The sequence below is a fragment of the Ornithodoros turicata genome, chromosome 2, assembly GCF_037126465.1.
Source record: "Ornithodoros turicata isolate Travis chromosome 2, ASM3712646v1, whole genome shotgun sequence".
NCBI lineage: Eukaryota > Metazoa > Arthropoda > Arachnida > Ixodida > Argasidae > Ornithodoros > Ornithodoros turicata.
The window spans coordinates 57,347,305-57,358,413 of record NC_088202.1 but is presented as its reverse complement, the minus strand read 5'-3'; the positions used below and the strand labels follow the sequence as shown (position 1 = coordinate 57,358,413).

The 11,109-nt window shown below is 46.2% G+C and overlaps 1 long non-coding RNA gene across 1 annotated transcript; it reads left to right on the top strand.

Moving 5' to 3' along the window:
- Positions 1-4,539: 4,539 nt before the first annotated feature.
- LOC135383537 (uncharacterized) lies at positions 4,540-5,584 on the top strand. The gene is made up of 2 exons (XR_010419931.1): positions 4,540-4,868; positions 5,440-5,584. It is a non-coding gene; the product is annotated as an uncharacterized LOC135383537 (long non-coding RNA).
- The last annotated feature ends 5,525 nt before the right edge of the window (positions 5,585-11,109 follow it).

The window sequence follows — 11,109 nt, the reverse complement described above, 5'->3', positions numbered from 1 at the left end:
TGTCATTAAAGGGTTTGCTGTGTTCGAGAACGTGTCGTGTAGTCCCTCCTCTGTCCCTTTCTCGGGTTCCAATTTTTCACCAAAGTTAGACGTTTCGCTCCTCTCTTATGCGTGAACACTGCCTCAGCGCACTGCTAAAAGTACGCACAAAAATTTCGTTTGCCAAAATGCTCCGCAACCCGGGACCATTTTTTCCTACGCCCACGCTAACGTGAGACGTTTCGTTCACTGCATTTCTCCAATCTATCTGCCGGAAATATGCAGAAGGTAGCAGACCCTGGAGAATTGCTTCTTAATCTTGTCACGTTGTCTGTGTGATCCGTTTCATCAGCTATTCACAGCGCTGCTCGTGTATTTTTGGGAGCACAGAACCACGTCGGACCATTATTTCAGCCTATGCAACGAGGGGCCATTTTTTCAGGAACCCCCTGCAGAGTAGCCTGCGGCACTGGCTGTTGTCTGAGTTAAAGAGCTCAATCCTGTTTTCTTCCTACAGTACTTAAAGTAATCGATTCAAGAAAAAATACTTCATCAAGTACCATTTAGCTATTTTAGTTGTTGTTTTGAGGGCTTGGTGACCAATGAGAGCCTCTCTTTCCACTGCTTATGTCGCAAGCAAGAGACACTTCGGACGCGGGACCATTTTTTCCGGAACCCGCCGCTGCTGTATGATTTTTTTTTCTTTTCTCTGCTTCTGACTCAAATGGACATTATGTTTCATTCCATCTAACGCTTAGAAAGAAACGAGGCGCATCTCCAATATTGGGTAGCTTTATGCCACATGAAAGGCCTTTCTTCGTACTATCGAACGATAGCGACCTGACTGTTCTGGGACGAAAAGTTACTGAGATACGCTGTATTAAACTTTGTGTTGTTTTGTATGTGTGTGTTTTTTTCTTTTTCTTTTGTGGACACTTTAGAATTCTCCGAAAAAGTAACTACGCGCGGCAGCCATGCGGTAATGACCTCTCGCAGAGTCCATATCCTTGTCTCTAAACCTAAAAATATTTTGGTTTCTAGATTGAGAGGAAGCAGCTCGGGGGGCTCCGAAAGTCGACTCATACGTCCCTGGAGCTCTCCATCTCGAGCTTCATATAGGGCACATTTGTCGTCATTTCATTATATCTTTAACATGAATTAGAAGAGATGAATTCCATACAAAGTTCGATTTTAAAAATGTTCGTATGACACCATGTATTTATCTTCTTCTGACAAGGCGCAGTAAAGGGCGCTTCAGTCATTGTCTCACGGCCAAATACCCCTAAATAAGTAGTTGACAGTGAAAAGGAAATCGAAAAAGTGAAAGAAATCACTTTGTTTTGTGAGTTTGTTTGCAACATTATACGTCCAAGCAACGATGTCTACCGGTTGTAATGGAAATGCTGCTGTTGCCCTTCGGAGATGAAATGAAAAAGCGAAAAGAAGAGAGAAATAATATCAGTGATCGATATTAAACCGGATAATGCTTTATTATTACACGGGCTCCCAGTTGGTGTTATGAGAGAAATATTGGCAATATTGACGCAAAATGGGCTTGCCAATATGGGCAGCCCATATTGGCCCAATATGGGATGCCCCTATTGGCAAGCCCATTTTGTGCCAATATTTCTCTCATAACGCCACGGGGAGCCCGTGTAATAATAAAGCATTATCCGGTTTAATATCCATCACTGATATTATTTCTCTCTTCTTTTGGCTTTTTCATTTCTGCAGATGTCATTGATCCACGTTGCATAGAATTACAAAAAATAACACTGCATCGCCACAAAAACAAAGAACGGGTGATACGCCAAGCCCCCCACAGCTCTCGCAAAATCTGCATCAAAATGCGTGTTACTGCGCACGGAGCAATCCGTGCCTCTCTATTGATCGGACGCCACAAGCGTGTCCGGAGTGGTTGCCGGAATTTGAAAACGGCACTTCGCTCTTCCTCGCCTGCGTGCTGCGTACTCCCTCGGCGGTTTCATTTGAAATTTGAACGGTGGACGCCGGGTCGCCGGTGTCTTTCGTTGGGAGGCAAGTGCGTTCGCCGTCTTATCTGTGCATTATGGCGTCTTCGATCGTGTTGTACTGTTTCTCGACACAAGCATTGGTCTACGAACAGCCAATCGGATTTCAAGCTGAAGTGTTGTCGTGAATTCTGGCTCGATGAATATGTTCGAGCGCCGTGAGATCTGCATAGCGGTGACAAGAAAACGGGATTCATGAAGCAGCAGCATTTTATGTTTGACGTGCAGCAGGCAAGGACATGATAATCAAGAGATTGTGCGCAAATATGTGACAGTTGTTCGTTGCAGGGAATAAGCTGTGTCGATATGCGTGTTTTGTTTCAACAAGTTTCAACTTTGTTCTAGTGTGCTAGGAAGCGCTACGCAATGGACTGTACGCACAGTGCATGTAAATGCGTCAACCTGCCGATTGTGTCAGTATAATGACTCAAATAAATTTTTGTTCATTACGACATTTTTCACAGTTGTTTGGGGGAATAACTTTATGGCGTGCATGAAAGCTAGTAGACTTGGAGCAGGTCAGGGGTAGCTGGTACAGGCCAGTATGGAAAGCAGAAGTCAGCAACAGCCAGAACCTGTCGGGCTGCTAGCCGGACGGGAAGACTTCTGTTTGGAGGATTGCCAATGCCAAACATCCCTCAGAAACCTTCATTGGGATCGCAACAGTCTATGAACCAGAAATTTCCAACCCACTCCGAGAGTACAAAGGAGCGAAACACTTTCGTGATGGTGACGAACATACGCCAGGGCAACTCACACTGCTTGCAGTAACTTGAAAGCACCTAACGTTACAAAGGAGCCACCCCTTTCTATCAAACATTGTGTTTTTTAATTGACCTGCCGCAATTCTGTTATCATTAGATGAATCAGCGACATTTTAGCCCGTATGAAACGTCCGATCCGACTGTCGCGCATGCGCATTAGTTGCAGGACGCGTGATTTCGCTCAAACGACCACACTCGCTCTCAGTCGGTTCGACCGAGTGGCATTGGCATCGCGAAGCAAGATGGCAGCTGCTTCCAGAATGTGGAAAGTTGAGTTGTCGAGTTCTAGTGAATGTTACAATGGGATTGCCACGTATGTTGACTGTTTCGAACAATATGTATCATCTGCGGGAAGTTGTTGGATGTAGCGACGTATTGAATTGGGCATTTCACACGCTTCAACTTCCAATCTTGCCTGCTTCTTGGGCATTTGTGCAACACGGGTACGTACCATTTTCTGTATTTTCTGTCAATATGGGATCTACACGGGCAATACGAGGCCCATATTGCCAGGATTTTCGCAATATTGTGTCAAACTGGGCACTGTGGGGCTCATATTGCCAAGATTTTCCCAATATTGGCTCACACTGGGCAATATGGGGCCCATATTGTCCACTTTCAGCCTATATGGAGAAAATCTTTGCAAAACAGGCCCCATATTGGACCCGTATCGCCAATGACCAGCCAGTATTTGCCCAATATTGTGTGCTACTTGGGGAGACGCAGTGTACCTGACGTATTGAAAGGTTACTCGAACCCATAATACGCGAGACACACTGTGCCTCTAGAGTTCCTTGACAGAAAAATGACCTCTAGGTTTCGCAAAACAAACGAAAAAGAAAGGAAGAAAATGCACCAAAACATCGAACTTTAAACACTAAATTTTATTGTCGTGCACATACCTTTAAATTGTATCCAGTACATCAGCGTTTGCCGAATGGAAAGCATACACGGTTCACTAATCCCAACATACACATACGGAGCATATACGTTGCACGGACACACAACCTATCCGATGCACCAGGTAGTCCTCCAAACATTGAACACACAATCCTCGAAACTTCAAACACGCTGGCACTGTAAAACTCAATCAAGATCACCCTTAGTGACGAACACGACAGTTCCTCAAAGCAAATGGCAGACGAACAATTGTCCAAGCAAGTGGCACAAGACACGCTTCGGTGTGAGAAGCAGTCGCAATTTTGGACACGTATGTGACCGTTGAGACAGGAAATACCCTGTAAAGAAACCGAAGTGAATATCACGCTGGTATTGTTCCAGCGTTAATGCTAGAATTACACCATTTTGTAACTCACGTCCTTGCAATCGATAGAGTCACACGGTTCCCTGCTGAAAAAACTCATATAACTTTCTATGTGTAAAGAAATGAGCAATATGTGTAAAGAAATGAGCAATATGTGAAAGGCAATGAGCAATATGAGAAAGGCAATGAGCAGTATGAGCAGCGCTATGTGCAGTATGCCAACGTTATGAGCAGTATGAGCAATGTTATGAGCCGCACGGCAAGGCCAACGAAGCGCTATATGCGCAGATATAAGCAATACGAGAAAAGCAGTGAGCAGTATGAGCAACGTTATGCGCAGTATGAGCTGCATTTCGAGCAGTATGAGGAAGATATGAGCAGTATGAGGAAGGCTGACCGTTTAGTTAACCAGTTATTCACCTAGAAGTGCTGGCGCCACAGCGTCTGGTGATGGCCTTTCAAGAGACGCTCGTCACAGTCGGCGGGCCGTAACGGTCGCAGCTCCATTTCCTTTCGTCGGATTCTGTTCAAATTTTAGGTGCATGTTTCCCGTTCCGACCGTGTCCTACAACATTCTATTTGGCTCTTGGATTCTCATCCAAGCCGTTGCGAGTGCCATCTCAGTGCTTGGACGCTTACTTGCTTATTCTACCCTGCTTCTCGGAGCCATCTGGACGTATTTCGCTCCGCTCTGCGTGGGACTTATATTTTCGTCGCCGTCTCCATGCTGTGACAGTGTCTTTGTGCCGTGTCAGTGATCACTGAAGGTGTTTTGTGTGTGTACCTTAGAATCAACCTACAGAAGCCGTGGCAGGTGTGTGCGCATTCCAGGTACGTTGCAGTCCCGTTTTTCCGTTATCGCTCGTTATGTCTGTCGGGTTAGCTGTCTGCAACTACCATATTCGTGCTTTTTGTGACTTTTTGTGGAAAGCGTTCGCTGATAGCCTTTGCATGTGTGTATAGAGTGTTTAAAATAAAGTCGTGCACCAGGGCATACCGAAATCGCACGTTAGCATGCAAAAAAAAAATGTGTATTTGGATGCCCCAAAGTGAAGCAAGCCACAAACACTCTGTGTCAGTAACCCGTTGCTGCAGCGAACAAGTTTTGCAAGCATAACGCAAACATACTCAGATGTTTCAGAACCGCGTTCATTGGACATCACCAGCATTAGAGGAAGGTTACGTTCAATTTTAATTGGCAAAATGACCTTGTGCGTTATTCTGACTGACTAAATACAACTTAATGCTTTGAAGGTGTGATCTACGCGTTGGGATGAGAAACAGGCCCCCAGTCATGTCCATTTCAGCATGAACCCATACGGTTGTATAAGTTGTGGGAACTGGAATACTTCTAGGCGCAGAAATTTAGCGCAGTTCTAATTTTGTTCTTTCTTTTCAACAGATACCTTCGTCAAATATGCAGAAAAAGAAACTATCGACATCAAAGGTGCCTGGACAGAAACGGAAAAAGCTCATCAAAAAGCATTTGGCAAACTTTCTGAGGGACCTACGTCGCGCCAGTACCTGAATAAACCGGTATTTTGTAATCACGTGTTGTCATTTTAGCTTAATCACGCCATGTCATGTTGCACGTTTGCTCAGACGGTTCATGTGCTCATATAGCTCATACGCTGTTTGAGAGAGTGCTCATATAGTTCATACATGCTCATATAGCTCATACATGCTCATATAGCTCAGACGTGCTCATATAGCTCATACATGCTCATATAGCTCATATGATTGCTCATACAATAAACACATATACGAGCCTCATGTGATTGCTCATACAGATGGCTGTATGGTTTTTTTCGACAGGGTTACCTATAACGAAACAATACAAGTAGCCTCACTTGTAATGTACATCGTCGCTTCACCCATGTAGCCGTCCCTCTCCTGCCGCCATTTGCAACGAGTTCACCGTCTGCAACAGACCGTACTTCGGTGGTTAAACACAAGAAAACGCAGGCGTCGCGCGATACATCATAGCTAGGTTGACTTACCTTAAGCAAACATTAGACCTGTTCTCAAAACGCACGGTTGTCATCCTTCTCAAAACCAACGCTACAGCGCAGACAACGGGCGAGAAAGCAGGGAGCAATGCACTGCGGAAGAATACGCGGTGCCATGTCACTCCTCACCAGCGGAGCGCGGAGCAACCTAGTACGCTTCACCGAGGGCGCACATATTGAGCCGGCACACACATTATTCAACAAGCACACGAGTACACGGCTCATGAGGCGCACGTATTATTCAGCGGGCACAAAGCCGTTGCATACCCATATGACGGCTTTGTGCCTGCTGAAATTTGGCGATGGGGATCGCTGTGGTTGCTATTTGATAACTGTTACGGCTGTGTACCGGCTGTACTTTCTTAGGGAAATTTTCTAACCGTCACACGCCCGTCACAGGATTTAGAGTGTGTGGGAAGAAAACAGGATTCAGCCCTTTAACTCAGACAACAGTCAGTGCCGCAGGCTACTCTGCACGGGGTTCCGGAAAAAATGGTCCCTTGTTGCATAGGCTAAAATAATGGTCCGGCGTGGTTCCGTGCTCCCAGAAATACAGGAGCGGCGTTGTGGATAGCTGATGAAACGGATCACACAGACAACGTGACAAGATTAAGAAGCAATTCTCCAGGGTGCTGCTACCTTCTGCATATTTCCGGCAGATAGGTTGGAGAAATGCAGTGAACAAAATGTCTCACGTTAGCATAGGCTAGGAAAAAATGGTCCCGGGTTGCGGAGCATTTTGGCAGATGAAATTTTTGTGCGTACTTTTAATAGCGCGCTCAGGCAGTGTTCACGCATAAAAGTGGAGCGAAACGTCTAACTTAACTTTCAAAGCTTGTGCACACGCAGTTTCAGCACTTAATGCAAATAAACAGCGAAAAAAAGGCATACACTTCCGTAACTACTTACAGGAACGAAAACACACACACACACAGTAGAATTATTTTAAATGATTTATTTCAATGGGAGGAGTAGAACGAGCAGCAACATTTATTTCCTTTTTATACAACTCATACTACACTTAAGATTTTTTTTTTTGCGGGAAATGTTTTATTTTTATTGTTTTGTCTTGCGGGGAGGGGTGTTGGTTATGGGGGTAGCTTTTTTATATCATTCAAATTCAAGTCACGCAGGGAAAGGCGAAATCAGGAAAAAAACTGTCACAGAATGTGAGTTATACTGAAGAAAATGTACCAGTCCAACAGATGACAGTTGCCGACGCACACTGAAAAATAGTTAAAGCACACACTGCAATTGTTAAAGCACACACTGCAAGCACGCACTGCAATTGACTGTTTTATAAAAACCAAATCGAAATGTCACACATTTCCGTTGTCACATGGAACACTAAAATACTAATCCTTTCAATACGTGGTCAATGGGCTCGATTCGTCTTGCAGCCCATTACAAAGCTCTACGCAAGGTGTCCATTGGCACGTTTCTCCAGGCGTTGTTTTCGCGATGCAATGGGGCACCAGGCACCACCCAGGGACTAGCAACCCATTCTTCATGATGGCCAAGTAGACTCGTAGAACTTTAGTAACGGTGTGAAGAACTAAACAACAGGTTCCACATCGAGTAAATTTATCCGATTCTCCAGGAACGGCTTCTCGGCGTGTCCACAATTAGGGTCATCGAGGGATAAGCCTCCTATCATAAGAAAATTGATTAACATCAACTATTAGCTGGTTGCCTCCTATTCTTGCAACCAGTCAGATGTACTTTGGAAAAAAAAAGAAAAGGAAAAACTCAGAAGTATTCCACACGACGACGAAAATGTGGGGCAATTTCAATTTGATCTTATTTCAAAATTCCAGATCTTCAATAACTATTGTAGCGCGGCCTAAATATCCTTCAGTGCGCTTCGGTAAATGTCATTTGTGTAATTCTTATATATTTCATTTAGTATAAGTGAAGTTCTGTGACATTTTTTTTTTTTTTTGTGATATGGCATTTCCCGGCGTGGCATGAGTTTTGAGCTTGATAGGCTCATCCCCAAAACAATCCTTCTTCCCGCAGAAAAAAAAAAAAGAAGAAAAAGTTGAGTGTGGAATGAGTTGTCTTGGTATGAATTGTCCTGGTATGAGTTTAGTGTGGTATGAGTTGTCCAGATGTGGAGTTGTCTTCGCATGAACTGTCTTGGTATGAGTTGTCCTGGTATGAATTGTCGCGGTATGAGCTGTCTTGGTATGCGTTGAGTGCGGTATGAGTTGTGGTGGTACGAGTTGAGTGTGGTATGAGTTCTCTTGGTATGATCTGGGTGGCCGCCGGCTGCGGGTCAGCCTCATGGTCGTAGCGCTTCCGGAAGAAGCAGACGAGTGCTGGGTGATATATCTCTAGCCGAGCGCTAGCGGTGCGCCATCTGTTAGGCAAGAGCAGAGGCTGCAGTGCTCCGCCTTCCGCATCCCCCTATTGGCGCGCATTTAGGAGGCGGAGCCTCCCTCGCTTTTGGTCAGCAAACAGTCAACTAAAAACGGAAAAAGAAAGCCCCCTTGGCCCCGTCCTGCACCCCAAACAGTGTGCTGTTACTGTCGCTCTCCTCCGTTTCCTCAGAGCCTCAGGACTCATGAACTGCATGCGACCTTGTCACGTTGTTATAGCGTTATGTGACTTTGTCATGTCCTTATTTTTTCTCCTTCGTTCCCGTTGTTATAGTGTTTTTTTTCTTTCTTTTTCCGTTTTTAACAGTCAACTACTCAACATAAAGGCCCGTAGCGTCCGCGTCTGTTTGGGAGCCCCAGGACAACGGAGACGTACTCTGTCTTGGCAGAGGCGGGAGAGCGGCCGGTTCACATTCTGCGGGGTGGGGATACCCTCCGCGCAAATACACGCTACATTACACTGCACTTGCTCCACTATATTTGTCGCATTGATGAGAACTGCCCGGCGTCTGCTTTTGGCAGTGTCATTGCCCGTCTAAAAGGGAGCATTCCCTCTCTCACGTCTACGCCATCCTATTTACCGACGATTTGGACAGTTGCCGATTTACTCTACCATCCCTGGTCTTCAAAGAAGGCACGACGTCCCCACAGTCGTGGCCCACCAACTCACACTGGAACATCTTGCATCGACTCGCCGACTAAGTCGCCATATACAGGGTGTGTAGAAATAAACCTCACCGTAACTTACGCACTTAGCTTATTGTGTACTTAACTGACGAACTTCCTGTGGCGCACAATGGCGTATTTATGCGTGCAAAATGTACAGAAAAATCGCGGAAGCCATACTCACCTTAAAAAATAAACATAGCGACGAAAAGGTCAGCTTCCATGGATAAGAATAGGGCAGTCATGACCGTGCATGGTAGTGCATGGCGGTCTCGGTACCGGTACGGGTACCGCTAGGGGCACTACCGATGGGCATCCATGTGAGACATCGTTTCGGTTTCTGCACCGATAGCTCCCCAGCGGTACCTGAACACAACTCTCCTGCGTCCGCCATGTTGCCATATTCTGATGCACGGAGGTCGACGCTTTCGTTCGTCTGTCTATTTTTTAAGCTGAGTACGGCTTCCACAATTTTTCTGTAGATTTCGCACGCATAAATGCGCCATCGTGCGCCCCCAGAAGTTCGTTAGTTAAGTAGACAACAAGCTAAGTGCTCAAATGCCTGTTAGGTTTATCTGCACACACACCGTATATACACTGATGGCTCAGTGACACATAATACGGGGGGTGTCAAGTCAAACCGTGAGTTTCTGTCTCCTGAGTGTACAAATGGCTCGCGCTACTTCTTTTTCCTCATTTTCACATGCGACAGGCCTCCGCGTTCACCACGTGGTGGTACAAACTTTGTGCAAAACAGAAGACACGTGCTGGACATGATGGCCGTCAACGAGGTGTGCGCGCACATCGAACAATGAATTGTCATGAAGTTTCTCGTGAATGAAGGCGTAAAGTCATCTGAAATTTACAGAAGACTTCAGGCTCAGAATGGCCACGATACACTTAGCCGCAGCAAAGCGTTTGAGTGGTGCAAACGGTTTCGAGACGGCCGTACATCAGTGTAGGACGATCCCGGCCAGGGCGGATCAGAGCCCAGTGTCAGAGTGCCTGAGAACATCCAACTTGTGGAGCGCCCGATCCTCAAGGACCGACGGATAACATGTCTCGAACTGGCTCGAAAGACGGACCTTTCTGTGGGAACGTTCAACACTATCATTCATGAACACGTCCAGTTTCGGAAAGTTAGTGTCCGTTGGGTCCTGAGGCTGCTCTCCGTGTTTGATCGGCAGAGAAGACTGGAAATCCCCCAAGAGCTTAGGTACCGTCTCTACACTGAAGGACAGCCCTCCCTTGATCGGATCATCAAGGGCGGTGAAACGTTGGTGCACCATTTCATTCCTGAGTCTAAACGCGCATCAAAACAGTGGAAGCATCCGGGCTTGCCAGCTCCCAAGAAGTTCCGAAGCACCCCGTCTGCGGGTAAGGTCATGGCCACGGTTTTCTGGGACAAGGCTAGCGTTGTTCATGTTGATTTTCTGCCCAGTGGTACCACCATCAATAGTGCATATTACTGCCATGTTCTCAGGGATGTGCATAAAGCGCTGAAGCAAAAGCGGCCGGGCCTCATCATCAAAGGAGTCCTCCTTCTCAAGGAGAATGCACCGCGCATCTCACGACACGCACCTTACAGGAACATGGCTGGGAGTTGCTGCCACACCCCCCTTACAGTCCAGACCTCGCCCCCAGCGATTTCCATCTCTTCGGGTCACTGAAGGCGTTCCTTGGGGGCCACCATTTCAGCTGCGACGACGAGGTCAAGAATGCGGTCCGATCGTGGCTGCTACGCGCCTTTCAGGATTTCTATGCAGCCTGCTTCCAAGCCCTCGTGAAACGCTGGGACAAGTGCATTAGTGCAGCTGGAGATTACGTTGTAAAATAAAACTAATTTCTCGCCTGTAAGTTCATTTTACTTTTGCAAGAAATGAAAAGTCACAGTTTGACTTGAACACCCCTCGTATAGTTCGGGAGCGGCTTTCTACATTCCCGTTGAAGACCTAGTGTATGCTTTCAAACTCCCGTATACAGTGTTCTCAGCGGAAGCAGAACTGTTTGGTATCC